This window comes from Pinus tabuliformis, chromosome 7 (genome assembly GCF_031772625.1).
Source record: "Pinus tabuliformis cultivar Carrire ecotype Pingquan chromosome 7, CPIR1, whole genome shotgun sequence".
Lineage (NCBI taxonomy): Eukaryota > Viridiplantae > Streptophyta > Pinopsida > Pinales > Pinaceae > Pinus > Pinus tabuliformis.
Window position 1 is genome coordinate 1,418,124,246 of NC_142293.1, and position 24,300 is coordinate 1,418,148,545.

Here is a 24,300-nt window from a genome sequence, read left to right on the forward strand (position 1 = left end):
CAAGAAAAGATGGTAATCTCTCCTCACAAGCTTCTAAATGGGAGTCCTAATTCCAGCAGCATCTACCCTTAGAAATGTTTAGCTTTCAACCTCCCATCCTTCTGGCCCAATGCCTGTATTTATAGTGTTCTAAAGGAAGTTATTCAGGTCCACCACCAATGGGATAAGTCCCTCTTTGGATGGGATAGCTCCCTTATTGATGGGATAAGTTCCTCTTTGGTAGGGATACATGAACCATCTGGAGGCGCTTCATACACGTCAAACATACTTCTAGAAGCCTCTAGAAATGACCACAAGTAACTTTTTTGGAGTGAAACTTGCGCCTTTTGACCTTTACAGGGGTACGCACCTGCCCCTTTACATACAGAGCATACAAATACGCAGTTTTTGTGAACATTAGGTGCGTATACGCAGGTAAGGTCGAGAGAATTTGCGTACCCAGAGATAAACACATTTACTAAGAATTTCTCTCTTTTTGGAGTTTGACATGGAGAGCAGAGGTATAAGACTTGCCCAGGAGGATAGCATGACTGTTGATAGAGCCATACTAACTGTAAATAGCCATGGAGACATTTTTTAGTGTAACAGATTGCCCCCTAAAGTGTGAATCCTGTAGTAGATTAGGGTTTTGTATTATCTAGGAAGGGTGAAACGCTTTATCATTTCAAGGATTATCTCGTGGAGAGCCTGGTCAGAACCTGCAATTTTCAACACAAAATATATGTATAAGATTATATCATCGCTGAGGTAGGCATTCCCATACTCAGATCAAAGCTTTAACTAACAGACTAACTACTCTGATACAGGAATGATCTTGCAGTACATCATAATCACAGACTTTTGTAGACACAGTATGGGCGCAGCCATCTGTTTATGATTAGTCTACTAGATAATGAATAAAAAACTCCTCGCAACCTGGATGGTGGAAACTAGATCCAGGGTCTTCATTTCTACTTCCCGAATTGGTATGATTCTAGCCATGCGAATAAATGAGTTGATGTCGAACATGGTAGAAACCACTTGATTACCAGTCGATGATGTAAACTGTTAACAAGTGTGAGAGAGACCACCAGTAATGTCAATGGTTCTCAAAGTACCCAGTACAATCCATGAGATGTGAATGAATGAGTTGATGTCGAACATTTCACAGAATCCTTCGATCGAAAGTCAATGATGTAAACTAACGTCAAAGGCGAGAAACCTGCCATTGATGCATGCAGACTTCAAGGTACTGACGATTTCTAAGTCATCTTTCCAGATAATGTGCTGATGTCGATAGAAAGAGACCCATTGCAGGCAAGCCCTCAACACGAAATCATTGTTCAAGTTGAAGAAATGTTGCTGTAAGGACTGACTCAGGGATGGTCAAATGGATGACAAGTATTTTGCATATGAATGGTTTATTTGCAGAGATCTCTTGAACACATAACGACACGACAGATGGTTTGGTGACGATTGACCCAAAGTTAATACCCGGAAACGGTTGAAGACTTTCAAAGTGGTTTGATCAACTTTTAAGGCAAAGGATTTCCCAACCTAGGTGAACGGAAAGTGTTGTGTCCAAGAGCGGTGATAAGGTTCTTCTGTAACAAAGGATGACAAATTGGTTCATTCTTCTCTCTTTTCCCCCACCATTTCTGGCAAGTACCTCTTTATTTTTAACAAGCTTGAGGAGGATAACATATGCTTGATTATAAGCTCATCCTTCGGATGAGTCCAACCTAGTTTTGATTCGAACACTAGGAAGGAGTGGTTCGTTCCTGTTTGTAATTGAACAGGTCCTTTACTGTGAAATTTTAACGAGCCCAGTATAGGAGAAACTCGGCGTTTTTCAATTTTAGAGAGTCTGAAAAACTTAAGAAGACTCCAGGTTGAACTTTTTCGTAAATTTGTGTCCCCCAAGCCCGAAAAAGTATAAAATAATACCTGGGAGAACCGCTTGATCTTGCGACCAAGGAGTACTTTCATGATTAGTGTCTCTGACCTGAAAAGTAAAAAGCGATCAAGGACACGTCGTTTTATTTCTGTATCGAGTTTGAAATGACAAAAACCCGGCAATCTTTTCCTGTTTTTACGGTCAGAAAAGAGCTATAAGGGGACCGTCTTTTAATTCCGTTTTAACGAGTGTAAAAGAAACGCTCGGCAATCTTTTCATATTTTAGGAGTCAGAAAAGAGCTTAAAAGATGACTCTGATGTTTTGGTTCGTGAAAAATGATAATTTACCCTAAAGTCCCTTTGTCCTGCACAAAAACAACACATTACTCATACCTGTTTAAGATGGGCAAAAATACATTGAAAAACATCTTTCCATGGTGAAAAATAAACAAACTTAGCATTCATTCATCCAAAAAACCTATAAAAAGACTTTTTACCATGTCATTTTACCATTTTACTGTTGAGGTTGAGAAAAGGGCTTTTGACAAGAAAACTTCCTGTGGACATTGCGGAGAATCCGACCGTCAGAATCGAGCGCCGTCTCTTTCAGGTATTCCACAACATCCTCCTCTTCAATTTCATCCGTTTAAAATTCATTTTTAGGTTTTAGTTTGATTTTTTAGGGGGTTTAGGGTTTTAGGATATGTTTCTCGGGGTACGCAGGTGCCCCATGGGCGACCTGCGTACCCCGACCTTTTTGTATATAGGAAAAAGGTCGGGGTACACAGCCCGCCTTCAGACCAGCTGCGTACCGCCGCTCTGTGTTCTGAACGCGGGGTGCGTACCCCGTGAAACACGCATTTTGAAACCCCAAACTCCAAATTCAACCAATCAAATTTCTTCTAATGATTTCTAACTATTGTTTTTTGGTGTGTAGGGCATTCACCATGCTAGATTGGAGAGAAAGAGAACACGAGGATGTTGATTTGGCCACAATTGGTCAGCAACCTTCTATTGATGCGTTAAAAGCATGCGGTTTGTACAAATACTGGGCCATACCTGGCATGAGGGGCCAGGTGCCATTCCTTGAGTGGCTGGTTGAAAGGTGGAACATTCAGGATTAATGCTTCTACATCGGAGAGAACCAGCTCGAGATAGAGCCCTCTGACATATATTTTCTCTCTGGCTTGCCAAATAGGGGCGAGCAACTGACTCTGTCCGGGACTAGGCCGGGTGGCCAATCCCTTGCTAGCCTCCGGCTAGAGTGGTGCAACAATCAGAACCAGGAGAAAGGGATAGAAATCAAGTACATATCCCCGCCCGAACTTATGGTGATAGCCTTTACTATTACCAGACTCTACGGTGCAGCCGCCTTGCACATTGCCACCGGGTCCCAAATGCGGATGGCGATAGATTGCTACCGAGGCACCATTTTCAACTGGTGCGATGCTGTGTTGGCCAATATGAAGGGCCAACTAACCAGGGCAAAGAACGGACAACTGAAGACCTTTGGATATGGGCCTTTAGTTGTGAGCTTTGCCTTAGAGAGAGTTCCAATGCTGATCCCCCAGCATCTTACTGTTCCAGTTGGGGCTCCTCGGGAGCCTAAGTTGACGAGATGGGTTGCGGTAATGGCCCGGCATCCTGATGAGGGCGCGACAGTTGTTCGATTTCCTGATGGTTACTTTCACTGGCTAGAGAGCCAGGTCTTTGCTATTCAGGATTTTCCTTATGCCGGAATGGATTTTCGGAATGATCCGGACATGGTTCTTCCACAGGGAGAACAGTGGGACGACAGAGGTATTTCATTCTTCACAAGTTTTTAAATTATGTATTTTTTTTTGTTTTTATATATATCGCCTCAAAACTGACAGCACAAATTTTCAAAATGCAGATGTAGGTCCACGGCGTCTGGCCAACCTCCGGGCTTTTGAGAGGAGAGTACCAGCTGTACTAGCACCAGCCCCACAGGATGCGGCCGCAGAGACCTTAGCCGAGCTGGAACAGGATCTAGAGCGTCTGACGACGGGTATACCAGAGACCACCATAGATGACATTCCCATTCGACTTCAGCGCTATGTGGTCGCAGTCCCAGGACCTTTTAGGAGGTTCCTGTGTAGGGTAGCGCGGGCAGTGGTCTCGTATAGAGAGCACCACCAGTGATTGGCTAGTCACTTTTGTAGACACATATGACATTTTTGGTTTTTTGTACTTATCATTTTGCCGATCATAAGGTGTTTTTCAACCTATGATCGAAGACGATGTATATTTTTGACACACTCCTATCTATATATATATATAATTATTACCGGCTTATCTTGTTTAACATATGTGATGAAATGTTTTTAAATTTACTTGCATGATTATCGCAAATGTCTGTCCAACATTCGAGAAGCAATTGCATCTGCTAATGTATTTAAAGACCTTGGAATATGCTGATATTCAATGTAATCAAATTCACGTTCCAAGAGGCGCACTCTCAAAAACAACCTTAATAACACAGGATTTCTAATGGCATATACACTATTAAGCTGTAATACAACGAGTTCAGAATCTAACCTCACTATCAAATGTCGAATTCCAAATGAAATAGATTCAGACAATAATTCAACCACTGCACTGTATTCTGCAATGTTGTTCGTCGTTTGACCGAGGCTCACCCCATGCATAGAAACTAACTCGTCAGAGGGCGAATAGATAACCCAAGCTGCGGAAGAGATATTCTGTGTACTACGACAAGCACCATCGGCAAATCCAATGTACGTTTGGAGAGGCGTCGACATCTGCAATATCAAAAGTAAAACCAAGACAAGCCAAAATAACGACGAAAAACACACTTTCTAAGCTAAGCACACTATCTAAACTAACAAACATACTAGCTAGAAAGAAAACCTAACCTAACTAAAAATTCTCCATACCCATCATTTAAGCATAATACCTCTTTAGGTAAAGTCCATTTCTGGGTTTACCCAAAGAGTCCCCATCAAAATCTACCAGCTCATAGCCCCCTTTTGCTAGCTTTCGCTTTACAATGTAGGGTCCATGCCACATAGGAATGAATTTTCCAGCACCTAGCTTATCGTTAGCTTGATCATATAATAGCACTAGGTCTCCCTCCGAAAAACTTCGAGGGGTCACATTTCTATCATACTGAGCTTTCATTCGCTTCGCGTGAGTCTCGATTGCCAATGCAGCGTCACGTCGAGTCTCATCTAATTGAGCTAAGTATAATAAACATTTCTCCTCTTCGGAAGTAGCTGGGAGTAATTCGACATCCATTTGAAGTGATGGGATTTCGCATTCAATGGGTAACACAGCTTCCAAGCCATAAACTAGCTGGAAAGGAGTGAACCCTGTTGAAGTTTTCACGGAAGTTTGGTATGCCCATAGCGTTGAAAATAACATGTTGTGCCAATTCGACCGATGAATACCAATGATTCGTCGGATCATGATAACTAGAACTTTGTTGATAGACTCAACCAAACCGTTGGCTTGCGGATAATAAGGAGTAGAGCTATCGTGGCGCAAACCAAGCTGGCTTGTAAGCTCAGTCATCATGATGTTTCGAAAATGGCTCCCATGGTCAGTGATGATTGCTTGCGGGACACCAATCCTAGTTATAATGTGATTTAATACGAAAACTGCAGTTGTTTTGCCGCTTGCGTCGAATGTAGGCATCGCCTCGGCCCACTTAGTAAAATAATCAGCCGCGAGGATGATATACGCATGCCCCCCGGCCGAGTGAGGGTTACAAGTAATAAAATCGATACCCCATTTGGCGAAAGGACCAACGGAAATTATAGGATGGAGAGGAGCAGGTGGTGCGCGCATCTTACGATCAAACACTTGACAGTTGTGGCACTTTCGGACCGCAATGATACAATCTTTAAACATGGACGGCCAGAAATAGCCAGCGTGCAACACCTTCTGAGCTGTGGCATACCCAGACATATGACCGCCACATGCTCTAGAGTGACAATCATTCAAAACCCTCTCAGCCTCTTCGTGAGTTAAACAATGTCGAAAAACTAAGTCTTCCCCCCGGCGATAAAGTGTATCTCCAATAATTCTGTATTGCTGGGATTGAAACCGAATTTTTCGACGTTCCGACTTTGAAGCTTCAGGCCGAAAGGTTTGGGTTTGGAGATAGATGATTATATCCCCATACCACGGATCTAAAGTACTGATAAGAAACAAAGATTCGTCCGCAATGGACTCTTCTGCCACAGTTTCTGTGTCAGCATGCGGGAAATCACACATCAATTCCGCAAAAACTAAGGATTTCTTAGACTTGGACTTCTCGAACTCCAAGTCAAACTCTTGCAGGATAACGATCCATTTAGAGTACTTGCCCCCTATCATTTGTTTAGTCAAAATATAAATCATAGGGTTACAATCCGAAATAACTATAGTTTTACGGAGAAGAATGTAGTGACGAAAACGTTGGACAGCTTGAACGGCTGCCAGGGCCAATTTCTCCACATGCGAATATTTTAGCTTAGTGGGGTTTAACGTCCTACTAAGATAATATATCACATGTTCCGTTCCAAATTCATCTTCTTGGACTAACACCATTCCAATAGTGGAATGTGAAGCTGCGAGGTATAAGAAGTAGTCCTGGTTGTAGTTGGGAGGATGCAACAACGGTGCATGGGTCAACGCGTGCTTAAGTGCATCAAAAGATTGTTGGGCAATCTCGTCCCAAAAGAATTGAGCGTTCTGTTTCAACAACCGTGTAAAACCTTTAGTGACCTCGGCGTAGTTTGGAATGAATCGGCGTAAAAAGTTTGCTTTCCCTTTCAAACTTTGGAGTTGGCGTAAACTCGAAGGAGGAGGCAATTTGATGATAGCTTCGACCTTCGAGGGATCGACGCGAATGCCGGCTTTTGAAACAACAAATCCCAGCAATCGACCCGTTTCTATACAGAATACACACTTGTGGGGATTCAACCGAATACGATAATGCCTACACCTCATAAAAATTGCTCGTAAGTGGACAAGGTGATCAGCTCGATGTAAAGAATGAGCAGGCAAATCATCGAGGTATGGTTGCACAATGTGCTTGTTGTCATGAAATGCGTAAGACATCGCCCGTTGAAAAGTGGCTCCGGCATTCTTAAGCCCAAAAGGTAATTTGCAGTAAGCAAATGTCCCCCATGGACAAATGAATGTCGTTTTTGGTTGATCGGCAGGTAGAATATTGATTTGATTATAGCCCGAAAAACCATCCATAAAGGAAAACATTTCACTTCCGGCACAATCATCAATGATTTGATCGATATAAGGCGTAGGATAGTTGTCTTTTGGACAAGCTCGATTTATATCCCTATAGTCGATACATATTCTTATTGTTCCTTGTTTCTTGTTAACCGGAACAATATTCGATACCCAATCCGTTAACGTGATTGGATAAATGAAACCTGCTTTCAACAGCTTCTCGACTTCTGCTTTAATCGCAGCCGCTTTTCTAGGGTGAATCTGACGCAACCGTTGCCGGACGGGTTTAGCGTCCGGGTAGGTCTTTATTTCATGAACAACAATGGCAGGATCGATTCCTGGCATTTCCCCGTAAGACCAGGCGAACACATCGCGGAATTCTTGGAATAGGGCCTTGTAAGTTTGAATTTCATCTTCTGTACATGAGGCACCTATATGAATGTTCTCTTCAATTCCGGGCTTCACTGAAATGTCAATGGGAATAGTGCGAGAAATATTCCCTAAATTCAACTCTGAATCAGAATGCTTCGTTGGATTCTGAGCGTCTTTGACATATTCAGCTGTAAAAATAGATGAAAAATCATTTTCAAAAGCATCACCCTCAGGTAAAAACGAAGATCTATGATGGAGATCTTCCCATGGTAGATCGTCTACACTTAGGATTTCGCAAAGTTGCTCGTCAGATGACATGACTTCGGGAAATGCTATCCGTTCTGAGGTTGATGTGAAAAGTGATTCTTCACTGACCACATTCATTTGGTCGATTTGGGTTGAACGCGAGTCGGTAAAAGACACGACGGCTTCATAAGAAATTTCATACGGACTCAAAGGCATAGCATCACCGAATGAGTCTATCTCAGTTTCAGATGGGACAATCCAAGGATCGTCGTAAATAATGGTGTCTGATGTAATCATATGAATTGATGCAAATGAAGGGTCTGCGTTGATTGGAGGGAAAGGAAAAGTTCCCAGTAAACCGGAATCTTTAACTAAACCTACGCCAACGTCCCTATAAGGGATTGTCGTCTTACCGACATGCTGGATACTCTCTGAAGAGGCTGGGTCGGATGAAAAGTATGTCAGCTGATCAATTGTCACGATCTTGCCGTTATGTGGAAACTTTATTACTTTGAAGACCGATGAAACAACCGCTGTCATAGCATATGACCAACTTCGACCCAAAAGAAGGTTGTAGTCTAGAGGGGCATCAACCACCTCCACATCCAGACTAACGGTTTTACCTTCTACCCCTATAGGCAATTCCTGTAGAATACCAAACGGACGGAACCCACGGCCATCAAAGGCCTTAAGGATGGTCGGGGATTGGTTCAGTGAAGGAGAACCAAGCGATCTCCAACACTGAATCGACATAATACACGTGGAAGCTCCCTCATCAATTACAGTCCGATGAATAGGCCTGTTTTTTACTATCACTGGAATCTGGAAAGCCATTTGATGGGGAAGGCGCGGTGTACTATTTTCTAGATCGAAGATTATCAGATTCGGGTCCTGAACATCAACAGCTCCGATAGCCGACAAAAGTAATTTTCATTGTGCTGGGCATGATTGCAGCACTTCTAAAGCCGACATTGTTGAGGGTGAAATAGCTAAGTCCTCAACAATGTTGTAATTCTGGGCCGCTCTCGCATGTGGATTGAAAGCAGACCTTCGAAGAACACCCTTGGCGGGCGGTTTGATTACTAAGTCCGGGTTAGGTTTTTCGATCTGTAGTGGATCGGAACCAGGAGCTGAGGTTGATGGATTAGAATGAGAAGATTCTGCTTCCTTACCATCAACAGGATTCTTGCTACCATAATCTTGCGACCGTGTCGCAATCCTCACATGAGACATCATCAAAATGGGTTCTTCACTGGCAGTCGAGGAAGAACCTATCATCTTACTCTCCTGCTTTGGAAATGGATCTTTCAACACAGCAGGAGTGGGAGAACCTTTGACTATTTTCACAACCTCGGCCCGATGAGGGCAATCTCTTGTAAAATGATCCTCTTCACAAATAAGACAAGGATATCGAGGTTTGCGCTTTTCGTCATTGGTTTCCGACTTTTCTGTTTTCTCCTTCGGAGCCTTGTCTGCTTTAGCCTTCTTCTTTCCTTTCTTCTTTCCACCATTTTTTGATTTGGCCGTAGATGACTCTACAGCGTGAATATCGGCGGAAAGTTCAGGAGAAGACTCTCCTGTCGGGGAATCAGGCAAGGTGATTATAGGAGTAGTAGAATTCTTGGAAGATTTCTTCTTGCTCTTTGTGTTCACCGTACCAATCATACCATCAGCGGCATGAGATCCTAAAGGAGTAGCAGCGATTTGATTCGATTTTGGAAGATCTGGGATCTTCTCGTGTAACGTACCCGACTGAGTATAAACTAAGTCAAGGTACTGCGCCTGAGCAATGACTTGCTCCTCAGTAACTACTCCGGCCTTAGCTACATCTTCAGTAATCTTCGGTAATAATGATTTAACAAACCATTCAGCTAAGATTTGGTCTGGAATAAAAACTTTCACTAACCTTCTTCGACGTCTCCACTCATGAATGTGATCAGAAATATACGTGGACGTCGATTGTTTTAGTGAAGTTAATAACTCCGTGCCGTTATCGTATCTGACCGGCAACTGAAAGTGAGTTAAGAACAAGGTAGCTAACTGGCTAAAATTGTAAAAAGAGGCCCGTGGTAACTCAATGTACCACTTGGCCGTGAGACCAATGAGTGTACGCTGGAAAAGACGTAAGCGGATCGAATCATCCGAGATAGAATTCGAAGCACACCAGAGGTGGTAAGTCATCACGTGATTGGACGGATCCTCTCCAGACTTACCTTCGAACTTGGGTATATCACTGGGCAACTTATTTGGCATTGGCGGCCAGAACGGAAGATATTGAATTGGATCGTTCGTTAGGCGCGTCAAGTCTGGTAAATCCAAAGTTGCGATAAACAGTAATTGCCGGTTAGGATCTCTAAAACTCTGGGTCACAAGACCAGTCCCAGGAGGAGGATATCCAGGATAACTAGGAATGGGAATCGCATTAGGGATATTATATCCTCCTGGAAAACCAGGATTAACCAGACCGTACTGGGGTTGTTGAGGTTGTTGATAAGTGTACCCAGGATACGGTTGATACTGGTAAACCGGCTGCTGGACAGCTTGCCCATATTGGTACTGTCCCTGGGACGGTTGATGAACAAATTGAAGTTGAGTAGTGACAACCGTACTTATACCAGGCTGACCTACAGGCATCTGAAACGTAGTTTGAATCGTAGATCCAGATAAGGGTAAAGATGTCTGAGGAGTAGTTACAGAGACAGTAGAAATAGGAGTTGTCGATACTCCAGAAGTAAGTGCGGCAGATGTTGCGGTAGTTGCAGCAGCCGTTTGAGATGGAGTACTAGGTGCAATTGGCGGCTGAGTAACTACCGAAGTTACAGAAGTTTGAACATTTGACTGGACAGGTTGCGGTTGCTGGGGTGGACCAGAAACTACGGGTTGTCCAGCTTGAGGTACCAACTGCATACTTGGCTGCAACACCTGTTGACCTTGTAATGGATCCCACACTATCATTCCGGGGTATTGACCCGTAACAGGTTGAGGATACTGGGATCCATAACCGGATTGAGGATAGGATTGATAACTGAAAGGTACAGTTCCCATACCTTGAACATATGACTAACCTTGAGGTGGTTAATAACCTTGACTCGAGTATTGACCTTGAGGTTGATAACCTTGGGGTAAATACTGATACTGGGGTTGACCTTGACCTTGAGGTTGATACCCTTGAGGTTGATACCCTTGGGGTTGATACCCTTGAGGTAAATATTGATACTGAGGTTGACCCTGGGGTACATATTGAGGCTGGGGTTGACCCTGAGGCATGTATTGCACCATAGGTACATACTGACCTTGAGGCTGCCCCCCAGACACAATTTGTGTACCTTGAGGTTTCCCCCCAGGCATTAATTGAGGCTGCCCCCCAGGCGGTAATTGACCACCTTGAGGTTGAGAAACGGGAACTGAACCTGACATCATGTAAATGTCCCCTACACCCAACGGTTTATTACCATTGTTTCCAGCTAATAACCCATGATCAATGGGTTGAGGAGATGCCCCCGCAAAGGTACCAGAAAGTGATTGATACCCGGTGGGAACAGAAGGACCGCCGTGTAAGAAAGATTCAGGAGATTGAGTGAACACGGACGACTGACCAGACATATTTACAAGAGTATAAATACCTCCAGGTGGAAAACGAGTACGAGGTGGAGAAAAACCTACCCCTGAGTTGTCTAAATAATTGGTTAACGAAAGGTACCAAGTAGTACTTCTAGGAGGACTGTAAAAGATAGATTCACGCTCCCTGAGCTCAATAGTAGGTTGATCTTCAAGGGTAGATACGCCTAATTCTTCCTCTGGAGCAAGTTCTTCAATAGCTATCAAACCAGTAGGAAGATTTTCGGTGATGACTCTTTCTACCCTGGGTGAATCTGGTACACTAGAAGTTGGAGTAACAGGTTCAGATATTTCAGGTTCTTCGCCTATATCACTAGTAGATGAAAAACTACCAGCAAGCTCAGAAACTGTAACAGCTTCGAGATTATAACCTGTCTCTAGACTTTGGTAATCTGGATGGACTACCAAGGAAGACTCTCCTTCTTCAGGTGAACCTACTCTACTGCCACTAGGAGGAGTTACAAGGACCTTCAATCCTTCGTACTGACCCGGGACGTCTTCAGGAGGTCCACCCCGTGATCTACGGAGTTTCCTCAACAAATCAGTTCCAGTAACAATCTCAGGTGACTTGCCCCGAAGTCTACGGGACTGTCTCGGTAATTCTGCCACAGCTAAAAACTTTTAACTACTACACACGAAAACAAAGTAAAATCTCAAATCAAACCACCTAAAGTCTCTAAAGAACCAAACAAATTTGAATCATACGCCTAAAGAATCTAGGGCGTCAAACCAAACACAAACAGTAGCCTTCCAGACCGAAAACGCTAGTTGGAGATGAAACCCAACATCGTTGGATTCAGTAAAGAAGTGGCGGATGGAACAGTTACCCCGGAAACCTGCTTAATGAATAGACCGGCACAAGTTCCTCCACTTTAACCGTCTCGAGTGAAGTGAACCCCCCGGAAAATCCAAGTGAGTCTAGCCGACGTCTGCTCCAGGTACAGTGGGATCTTCCCTCCACCGTCACCTCGGTAGAATCCTAAAGATAATGGTCACTAAGGTTACCAATCGCAAAAAATGCACCTTGGGGAACAGTCTACACTCCGACAGCATGCAAGGGCAGAGTATCAAGCTCAATCCCCTTGCCGGTTCCTTGACAATAATCCAAGGTTTACCGACAAGTGACCCCTGGCTCCTCGACAATGGTTAATCCGAGGTTTACCGTTTGTAATACGTGCGTGTCTGGCGTCATTCCCAACGAGGGAGGATTGATCCCCTCACTGGTTCGGACACGAGCTCGTGCTTCTCCTTTAAGAGGAGCTTTCCCAGAGTACAAATGAGACAATTGGATTTATTCTATCATAAGATAAGCTACTTGTTTGGTTTTGTTGTCTTGGAGAGTTAATTACACTCCTACTCCAAGACACTAGCCTGATCTAAATTGGTGTTTCAGAGCCCTAGTAAATAAAAGTTACTACGTTGATTTTACTTTAAGCGTTAATTTTATGGTTTTTCTTAAAGACAAATGGTAGCGGAAATGAAACCAATGGTGTGTAGACTCGACTCTCAACCACTACAAAGATGCACCTAAGATGATTTACGCTACTTTTCCTTTTCAATGAAATTCTTAGCTAAGAAATTTTAGAGAATGCAAATTTATATAAAAACAACTATCTTGGGAACGAAAATCAAAGAAATAAAACTCTTTATCTTTCCAAGCATACAAACATGACCACTCCTTACGTGCACAAAAAATTCTTTTTCTTTCAAAATACTCCAAAGCTACTTGAAACAAAACTTTTCAAAGGAGATGTTTTTGTATTTTTTCTTATTTAATAAAGCATATAAATCTATTTTAACGAAAATCAATCTCAATATCTATAAAAGCAATGAAAAATTGACTCACAAGCAAATCAAAAGGAAATTTACTCTAAAGCAAACCTAACGAGGCAAAAGCCTACAAGGATGATTCTAGGTTGTTTTACTTGACCACAATCAAGCCAAGGACCAGCTAATGCAGAATCAAAAAACCAGTCAAAACAAAACTCAAATCTTTTTGTTCTTTTTGTAAAATGGAATTCAATACTCAATCAACAAGCACTTCGAAATTCGCCAAAGAGACAACTCAAAGGTAAGTTGCTCTCACAGGTAGACTTTATGACAGGTCCGACTCCTAAGAAGGCTGACAAAACCAGAGAGATCGAAGGCTTGACAACTTCTACTGCCAAAGTCACTACAGGACCTACTCAAAAATCAAACCCTAGGGCTTAAACTTCTATGAAATCCACTAAAACACTCAATGCTATCGAAACAAGTTCAGGTGAAGATCTTTGACAGGAGACTAATGGATCTGGGCAGTAAAAACTAAGAAAAAGCAAAATCTAAGAGGAAAAATGTAAAAAATGGAAATTTCTTAATTTTTAGCAGGGTATGCAGGCAACCTGTTAAGACAGGTGCGGGCCCGCTCTGTGCACACAGCAACAGTGCGTACAGGTACGCACTGTGCAATACTCACAGGGTGCGTACTACTGGAAAAACCAAGAAAAACTAAATCTAATTTAACCCTACGCTAGCCCACCCAAATACAAAGTCACAAAGCCAAAAACCAGAAAATAAATGACTTTTCTCAGATCAAAGTTGCATACAAAGGAAAAAACTTTCACATCAATGGAGTCCCCAGTATGGTCGCCATTTTGTCAGGCGGAAAGAGTCGATAGTGCGGACACAACCAACCTCCCTAGGAGCCTAAGACTCTCTAGTGACAAACAAGACAAACAAGAGCAATCCTTCTCTAAACATGCATTTACCATACGAGAAATCAAGTGTTTAGATCCTACCTGTAGTCCAACGCTATTGCAGCAGTCCAGCCTCGCCGATCTGGATGAGCTCCTCCTTCACTTCGAAACCTGCATTCACTAACAATCAAACGATTAAATAGCACTTGATAATCTCATAAAATAAAACATATTTAACATATAGACCAAGGAGTACATGAAACAACTCATAAATAACAAGTTATTGAGAAGAATGGACTCATTTGCATTAATAGGAAACAAAAGGAACAATTACAACCTGAGCCTTGGTGTTGTGCAAGTCCCTCCCAGGGTCCATCAAGAGTTCTCCTTTACTTTGACAAAGCTCACCCACTTCCAAATAGAACAAGCAAAGATGGTAATCTCTCCTCACAAGCTTCTAACTGGGAGTCCTAATTCCAGCAGCATCTACCCTTAGAAATGTTTACCTTTCAACCTCCCCTCCTTCTGGCCCAATGCCTGTATTTATAGTGTTCTAGAGGAAGTTATTCAGGTCCACCATCAATGGGATAAGTCCCTCTTTGGATGGGATATCTCCCTTATTGATGGGATAAGTTCCTCTTTGGTAGGGATACATGAACCATCTGGAGGCGCTTCATACACGTCAAACATACTTCTAGAAGCCTCTAGAAATGACCACAAGTAACTTTTTTGGAGTGAAACTTGCGCCTTTTGACCTTTACAGGGGTACGCACCTGCCCCTTTACATACAGAGCGTACAAGTACGCAGTTTTTGTGAACATTAGGTGCGTATACGCAGGTAAGGTCGAGAGAATCTGCGTACCCAGAGATAAACACATTTACTAAGACTTTCTCTCTTTTTGGAGTTTGACATGGAGAGCAGAGGCATAAGACTTGCCCAGGAGGATAGCATGACTGTTGATAGAGCCATACTAACTGTAAATAGCCATCGAGACATTTTTTAGTGTAACAGCTAGTGAGTTGTAGGTGTGGTAAGGAGGGAGTGACAAGATATGTTAGGTAGTGCCCAAGAATGCTGGAGTGCTAAGGCAACATACCAAGATGTGCCATGTGACAAGGTGTGTCAATATGCGCAAGCGAATGTTAGCGAGTGCCACAAAAACATAAGGGAGAACTAGTTCAAAATGCATGGAAATGAAGAGATAAGAGTGCATGATAGGGAGTGTCAATGAGTTCCAAGTGTTCTAAGGAGGGAGTGACAAGTTTATATGCTAGGAAACGCCAAGGCATGCTAGAGTGCTAGGGCATGTCAGAGAGTGCTAGGGTGTGCTAAGGACTGATAAGCATGCCAAGAAATGTAGGGGATGCTAACACATGTCACATAGGGCTAAGGGATTGTTAGACATGCCATGTGCTAGGGCATGTCAAGGTGTAAACTATGTTTCTTAGTTGTTTTATGGCCATGGTTGGACGTGAGCCTTGAATTGGTAACTTGTTAATTGGGATGAGTTGAGATTGGACATGAGTAGCCTAATTGTGTTATAGCTAGTTCTTAAGTGAACAAGGCATAGTCTAGTTGTAGTATCTATAACTTGGTTAATTTTTTGTAGTCGGGGAAGGACTTGGTTGGGTTTTGGCTAAGTCTAAAAAAATGTAAGGGTAGTTGTGAGGGCATGATAGCTAAGGAGTGCCAGGGCATGTGTTGGGTCCCTATAATAATAGTGATTACCCTATTACTATTGTAATTGTACCCCTTATTAATATTGTTGTGCCCCTATTATCCCCATATTGTTATTACTGTGCCCCATAGAATCCCTCTATTGTTATTTTTGTGGCTTTATATTATTATTGTTAGGTCGGCTGGGTTATATTGTGACTCCTTAGACTCCTATATATAGAAAGGAGGTTTTGTCATTTGTATCATCCAAGAATTGTTCATTTGTGTAATACAAAGGAGGTTTCCCCCTCGAAGAGGCTGAATTCTAAGGCGTTGATCTATCTTTTCTATCTTTTTGTGAGCTGGTTTCATAACATTTGGTATCAGAGCTTTGGATTCTAGGGTTTCGCTGCTCCAAACAGGTCATCGTGGAATTTTCGCTATAAATTTTTTTCTACGACAATTCAGAAGCTAAAAAAAACCCATTTGAGAAGACATTGCACTGAAGCTCGAGTCCAAATTTTAGAGATTTTTGCGCTATATTTGTGGAGATATGAACTGAGGAAGTTGGTCTTTTTGCAGACTCCTGAATTACATTCCAAACAGTTGACCTGGGGAAAATCGTCATAACTTTCTCTCTGAGCATTGGATTGAAATTTCATAAGAAGGTATAGAAAGAGGAAGGACTGTAGTTTCTTGTATATATTTTGTAGAGCCAAAGGTCGAAACAGTGACTCGTGGCACGTCGTACAAGTTCGCTCTACTGAACTAGTCTATAATCAGGTCACTGTGGGAGATTTCACATAACTCTTCCTTGGAGAATCCAATTTGGATAAGACTGGTGGCATTGAAAAGAGGACAAAGAAGGCTACTACAGGTCACAATTTCAGAATTGGATGATTTGAATGTACGTAGATACATCAGAGGCAATATTGAGTTCCTACAAAGTGAAAAAAAGGTGTGTAGATTCTTTTAAATTTTTTCTTAAGATTGGTTTGAAATTTATTTTGAAGGAATTCAAAGGGCATAATAGATCATTATTATCGGTAACTGATGCCACAAGGAAAGAAAATGCAAACACCTAGTAAGGAACCTGAAATCTCTAGCATGACTCATGAAGAAGAGGAAGAAATGCAACATGATATATCAAAATTACAAGACCAAGTGCAACAACTGTCCCTTGCACAAAAAGGAACAAAATCTAAGATGGATGGTTTAAAGAAAGATGTAGAAGCTAAGATGGATGGTTTAAAGAAAGGTGTAGAAGCTAAGATGGACTATTTAAAGAAAGGCATAGAAGCTAAGATGATTGACGTGGAAGCTAAGATGGATGAGTTGAAGATAGATTTGAAGACAAACATGGAAGATTTGAAGACAGGCATGGAAGATTTGAAGACAAATTTAACAAAGTTTCTACAAGAAATGCTTACTAATGGTGAAATGGTAGTAAAGAAAACTCATGATGAGAACAAAAGAAATGTTAATCATGATTTCAGAGACTCTAATGTTGGATTGAAGACCCACCATATTCCAAAAATCGATATGAGGAAGTTTGATGGCAAGGATCCCGCAACATGGATATTACAGATGGAGCAATTTTTCGATCTCAATAATGTGCAAAACACACAAAAGGTGCATATTGCAACTTTATATTTGGAACCAAATCAGTTTGTATGGTATCAATGGCTTTGCTCTCGTAAACAATTTATCACTTGGGCAATTTTTACGGAAGAATTGATAGCACATTATGAGGATACAAAAAGCAACACTTTCTTTAGCCAATTGATAAGTCTCAAACAAAAGGGTTCAATAATGGAGCACATTGAGGAGTTCCAAAAATTGAACATAAGAGTAAAAAATATTCCATAGGAGCATAGGATTGATGTGTTCATAGGGTCTTTAAAGGATAATATCCAACATGATGTTTGCCTTTGGAACTTGATTCATTAGAGAAGGCATTTAGGTTAGTAAGAAAAATGGAAAGCAAAATTATGGCAACTAGGAAGCATACCACTCACAACTATAAAGACGGAAGTGTTGTTGCCCCTAGTCTTCCATAACCTATAAGATTGACACCACAACAATTGGAAGAAAAAAGAGAAAAAGGGATTTGTTACAGTTGTGATAGAAAAGACACTAAAGGTCATAAGTGTACTGAGAAGAAATTTTTCTACATAGATTGTGAAGAGGAAGAAGAAAAGGAGAAAGAAGGGTCAAAAGTAGAGGATATACTCCAAGAATAAAGCCTAGATAAACAAGAAATGGATCCGACCATATCTTGTAATGCATTGGCAGGAATTACCACCCCTCAAACCATCAATATAGAGTGACAAATCAAGAAGAGAAGGTAATCGTGTTGGTTGATTCAGGAAGTACCCACAATTTTATTCATTGTAAGGTAGCAAAAGAATTGAATTGCTTCTTATATCCAACACCAGAGTGTCAAGTGATGGTTGTAATTGGAGGAACAATAAATTTCTCTGGAAAGTGCCATAATATCAAGCTATCCATGGGAGAATATGTATTGACTAGCCCAATGCTTTCCATTCCAATGGGAGGTGCTGATGTTGTACTAGGAGTCCAATCGCTACAATCCTTGGGTACAATAGCTTTTAATTTTCAAGAACTTTTCATCAAATTTTCTACGGAAGGAAAGGAAGTTGAATTAAGGGGTATTGCAGAGAAACCAGGAAAGATAATCAGCTCTAATGGTATGACAAAGCTTCTAAAAAAGGAACAAAGAGGTGTAATTGCACAATTATGTTTGCTAGATGTTTCCACATCGGAATCATCTATTTCTCCAGATCTCAAAAAAGTCCTGGACAATCATTCCAAGGTATTTGAGACTCCCAAAGGTCTCCCACCTATGCGTGATCATGATCATGCTATTCATCTGATTCAAGGAAGTGTTCCTCCAAACATCAGGCCGTACAGATATCCCTATGCCCAAAAGAGTGAAATTGAACGTATGCTTGCAAAAATGCTAGAGGCTGGTATAATTCAACCGAGTCAAAGTTCTTTTTCTGCTCCAGTAGTATTGGTGCACAAGAAGGATGGATCATGGCGCATGTGTCCGGATTATAGGGAGCTTAACAAGCTCACTATTAAAGATAAGTTTCCCATTCCTGTCATTGATGAATTACTGGATGAATTGCATGGATCAATTTACTTCACCAAGTTGGACCTTCGTTCAGGATATCATCAAATCAGAATGAAGATTTAAGACATTCTGAAAATAGCATTTAGAACTCATGAGGGTCATTATGAATTTTTGGTCATGCCTTTTGGCCTTACCAATGCACCTTCAACATTTCAAGGTTTGATGAATTCAATTTTCAAACCATTCCTTAGAAAATTTGTGTTAGTATTTTTTGATGATATACTAATCTACAACAAGTCTTGGAAGGATCATGTTGAACATGTTGACAGGGTGCTACAACTATTGGAGGAAAAACAATTATATGCAAAAAGATCTAAATGTTTCTTTGGAGTCCAAGAGGTGGAATATTTGGGTAATATTGTATCTCATGAAGGGGTTAAGGTAGACCCTAGAAAAATTAAAGCCATTAAGGAATGGAAAATTCCCACATCCATAAAGCAGCTGCGATGATTTCTCAGGTTGACAGGGTATTATCACAAGTTTGTTAAGAATTATGGGAGAATAGTAGCACCTCTAACAACATTATTGAAGAAAGATGCATTTTCATGGACTCCGGAAGCAACAAAGGCCTTCGAACATCTTAAAGAGGCAATGTGCCAAGCACCGGTCTTAGCTCATCCTTCGGATGAGTCCAACCTAGTTTTGATTCGAACACTAGGAAGGAGTGGTTCGTTCCTGTTTGTAATTGAACAGGTCCTTTACTGTGAAATTTTAACGAGCCCAGTATAGGAGAAACTCGGCGTTTTTCAATTTTAGAGAGTCTGAAAAACTTAAGAAGACTCCAGGTTGAACTTTTTCGTAAATTTGTGTCCCCCAAGCCCGAAAAAGTATAAAATAATACCTGGGAGAACCGCTTGATCTTGCGACCAAGGAGTACTTTCATGATTAGTGTCTCTGACCTGAAAAGTAAAAAGCGATCAAGGACACGTCGTTTTATTTCTGTATCGAGTTTGAAATGACAAAAACCCGGCAATCTTTTCCTGTTTTTACGGTCAGAAAAGAGCTATAAGGGGACCGTCTTTTAATTCCGTTTTAACGAGTGTAAAAGAAACGCTCGGCAATCTTTTCATATTTTAGGAGTCAGAAAAGAGCTTAAAAGATGACTCTGATGTTTTGGTTTGTGAAAAATAATAATTTACCCTAAAGTCCCTTTGTCCTGCACAAAAACAACACATTACTCATACCTGTTTAAGATGGGCAAAAATACATTGAAAAACATCTTTCCATGGTGAAAAATAAACAAACTTAGCATTCATTCATCCAAAACACCTATAAAAAGACTTTTTACCATGTCATTTTACCATTTTACTGTTGAGGTTGAGAAAAGGGCTTTTGACAAGAAAACTTCCTGTGGACATTGCGGAGAATCCGACCGTCAGAATCGAGCGCCGTCTCTTTTAGGTATTCCACAACATCCTCCTCTTCAATTTCATCCGTTTAAAATTCATTTTTAGGTTTTAGTTTGATTTTTTAGGGGGTTTAGGGTTTTAGGATATGTTTCTCGGGGTACGCAGGTGCCCCATGGGCGACCTGCGTACCCCGACCTTTTTGTATATAGGAAAAAGGTCGGGGTACACAGCCCGCCTTCAGACCAGCTGCGTACCGCCGCTCTGTGTTCTGAACGCGGGGTGCGTACCCCGTGAAACACGCATTTTGAAACCCCAAACTCCAAATTCAACCAATCAAATTTCTTCTAATGATTTCTAACTATTGTTTTTTGGTGTGTAGGGCATTCACCATGCTAGATTGGAGAGAAAGAGAACACGAGGATGTTGATTTGGCCACAATTGGTCAGCAACCTTCTATTGATGCGTTAAAAGCATGCGGTTTGTACAAATACTGGGCCATACCTGGCATGAGGGGCCAGGTGCCATTCCTTGAGTGGCTGGTTGAAAGGTGGAACATTCAGGATTAATGCTTCTACATCGGAGAGAACCAGCTCGAGATAGAGCCCTCTGACATATATTTTCTCTCTGGCTTGCCAAATAGGGGCGAGCAACTGACTCTGTCCGGGACTAGGCCGGGTGGCCAATCCCTTGCTAGCCTCCGGCTAGAGTGGTGCAACAATCAGAACCAGGAGAAAGGGATAGAAATCAAGTACATATCCCCGCCCGAACTTATGGTGATAGCCTTTACTATTACCAGACTCTACGGTGCAGCCGCCTTGCACATTGCCACCGGGTCCCAAATGCGGATGGCGATAGATTGCTACCGAGGCACCATTTTCAACTGGTGCGATGCTGTGTTGGCCAATATGAAGGGCCAACTAACCAGGGCAAAGAACGGACAACTGAAGACCTTTGGATATGGGCCTTTAGTTGTGAGCTTTGCCTTAGAGAGAGTTCCAATGCTGATCCCCCAGCATCTTACTGTTCCAGTTGGGGCTCCTCGGGAGCCTAAGTTGACGAGATGGGTTGCGGTAATGGCCCGGCATCCTGATGAGGGCGCGACAGTTGTTCGATTTCCTGATGGTTACTTTCACTGGCTAGAGAGCCAGGTCTTTGCTATTCAGGATTTTCCTTATGCCGGAATGGATTTTTGGAATGATCCGGACATGGTTCTTCCACAGGGAGAACAGTGGGACGACAGAGGTATTTCATTCTTCACAAGTTTTTAAATTATGTATTTTTTTTTGTTTTTATATATATCGCCTCAAAACTGACAGCACAAATTTTCAAAATGCAGATGTAGGTCCACGGCGTCCGGCCAACCTCCGGGCTTTTGAGAGGAGAGTACCAGCTGTACTAGCACCAGCCCCACAGGATGCGGCCGCAGAGACCTTAGCCGAGCTGGAACAGGATCTAGAGCGTCTGACGACGGGTATACCAGAGACCACCATAGATGACATTCCCATTCGACTTCAGCGCTATGTGGTCGCAGTCCCAGGACCTTTTAGGAGGTTCCTGTGTACGGTAGCGCGGGCAGTGGTCTCGTATAGAGAGCACCACCAGTGATTGGCTAGTCACTTTTGTAGACACATATGACATTTTTGGTTTTTTGTACTTATCATTTTGCCGATCATAAGGTGTTTTTCAACCTATGATCGAAGACGATGTATATTTTTGACACACTCCTATCTATATATATATATATAATTATTACCGGCTTATCTTGTTTAACATATGTGATGAAATGTTTTTAAATTTACTTGCATGATTATCGCAAATGTCTGTCCAACATTCGAGAAGCAATTGCATCTGCTAATGTATTTAAAGACCTTGGAATATGCTGATATTCAATGTAATCAAATTCACGTTCCAAGAGGCGCACTCTCAAAAACAACCTTAATAACACAGGATTTCTAATGGCATATACTCTATTAAGCTGTAATACAACGAGTTCAGAATCTAACCTCACTATCAAATGTCGAATTCCAAATGAAATAGATTCAGACAATAATTCAACCACTGCACTGTATTCTGCAATGTTGTTCGTCGTTTGACCGAGGCTCACCCCATGCATAGAAACTAACTCGTCAGAGGGCGAATAGATAACCCAAGCTGCGGAAGAGATATTCTGTGTACTACGACAAGCACCATCGGCAAATCCAATGTACGTTTGGAGAGGCGTCGACATCTGCAATATCAAAAGTAAAACCAAGACAAGCCAAAATAATGACGAAAAACACACTTTCTAAGCTAAGCACACTATCTAAACTAACAAACATACTAGCTAGAAAGAAAACCTAACCTAACTAAAAATTCTCCATACCCATCATTTAAGCATAATACCTCTTTAGGTAAAGTCCATTTCTGGGTTTACCCAAAGAGTCCCCATCAAAATCTACCAGCTCATAGCCCCCTTTTGCTAGCTTTCGCTTTACAATGTAGGGTCCATGCCACATAGGAATGAATTTTCCAGCACCTAGCTTATCGTTAGCTTGATCATATAATAGCACTAGGTCTCCCTCCGAAAAACTTCGAGGGGTCACATTTCTATCATACTGAGCTTTCATTCGCTTCGCGTGAGTCTCGATTGCCAATGCAGCGTCACGTCGAGTCTCATCTAATTGAGCTAAGTATAATAAACATTTCTCCTCTTCGGAAGTAGCTGGGAGTAATTCGACATCCATTTGAAGTGATGGGATTTCGCATTCAATGGGTAACACAGCTTCCAAGCCATAAACTAGCTGGAAAGGAGTGAACCCTGTTGAAGTTTTCACGGAAGTTTGGTATGCCCATAGCGTTGAAAATAACATGTTGTGCCAATTCGACCGATGAATACCAATGATTCGTCGGATCATGATAACTAGAACTTTGTTGATAGACTCAACCAAACCGTTGGCTTGCGGATAATAAGGAGTAGAGCTATCGTGGCGCAAACCAAGCTGGCTTGTAAGCTCAGTCATCATGATGTTTCGAAAATGGCTCCCATGGTCAGTGATGATTGCTTGCGGGACACCAATCCTAGTTATAATGTGATTTAATACGAAAACTGCAGTTGTTTTGCCGCTTGCGTCGAATGTAGGCATCGCCTCGGCCCACTTAGTAAAATAATCAGCCGCGAGGATGATATACGCATGCCCCCCGGCCGAGTGAGGGTTACAAGTAATAAAATCGATACCCCATTTGGCGAAAGGACCAACGGAAATTATAGGATGGAGAGGAGCAGGTGGTGCGCGCATCTTACGATCAAACACTTGACAGTTGTGGCACTTTCGGACCGCAATGATACAATCTTTAAACATGGACGGCCAGAAATAGCCAGCGTGCAACACCTTCTGAGCTGTGGCATACCCAGACATATGACCGCCACATGCTCTAGAGTGACAATCATTCAAAACCCTCTCAGCCTCTTCGTGAGTTAAACAATGTCGAAAAACTAAGTCTTCCCCCCGGCGATAAAGTGTATCTCCAATAATTCTGTATTGCTGGGATTGAAACCGAATTTTTCGACGTTCCGACTTTGAAGCTTCAGGCCGAAAGGTTTGGGTTTGGAGATAGATGATTATATCCCCATACCACGGATCTAAAGTACTGATAAGAAACAAAGATTCGTCCGCAATGGACTCTTCTGCCACAGTTTCTGTGTCAGCATGCGGGAAATCACACATCAATTCCGCAAAAACTAAGGATTTCTTAGACTTGGACTTCTCGAACTCCAAGTCAAACTCTTGCAGGATAACGATCCATTTAGAGTACTTTCCCCCTATCATTTGTTTAGTCAAAATATAAATCATAGGGTTACAATCCGAAATAACTATAGTTTTACGGAGAAGAATGTAGTGACGAAAACGCTGGACAGCTTGAATGGCTGCCAGGGCCAATTTCTCCACATGCGAATATTTTAGCTTAGTGGGGTTTAACGTCCTACTAAGATAATATATCACATGTTCCGTTCCAAATTCATCTTCTTGGACTAACACCATTCCAATAGTGGAATGTGAAGCTGCGAGGTATAAGAAGTAGTCCTGGTTGTAGTTGGGAGGATGCAACAACGGTGCATGGGTCAACGCGTGCTTAAGTGCATCAAAAGATTG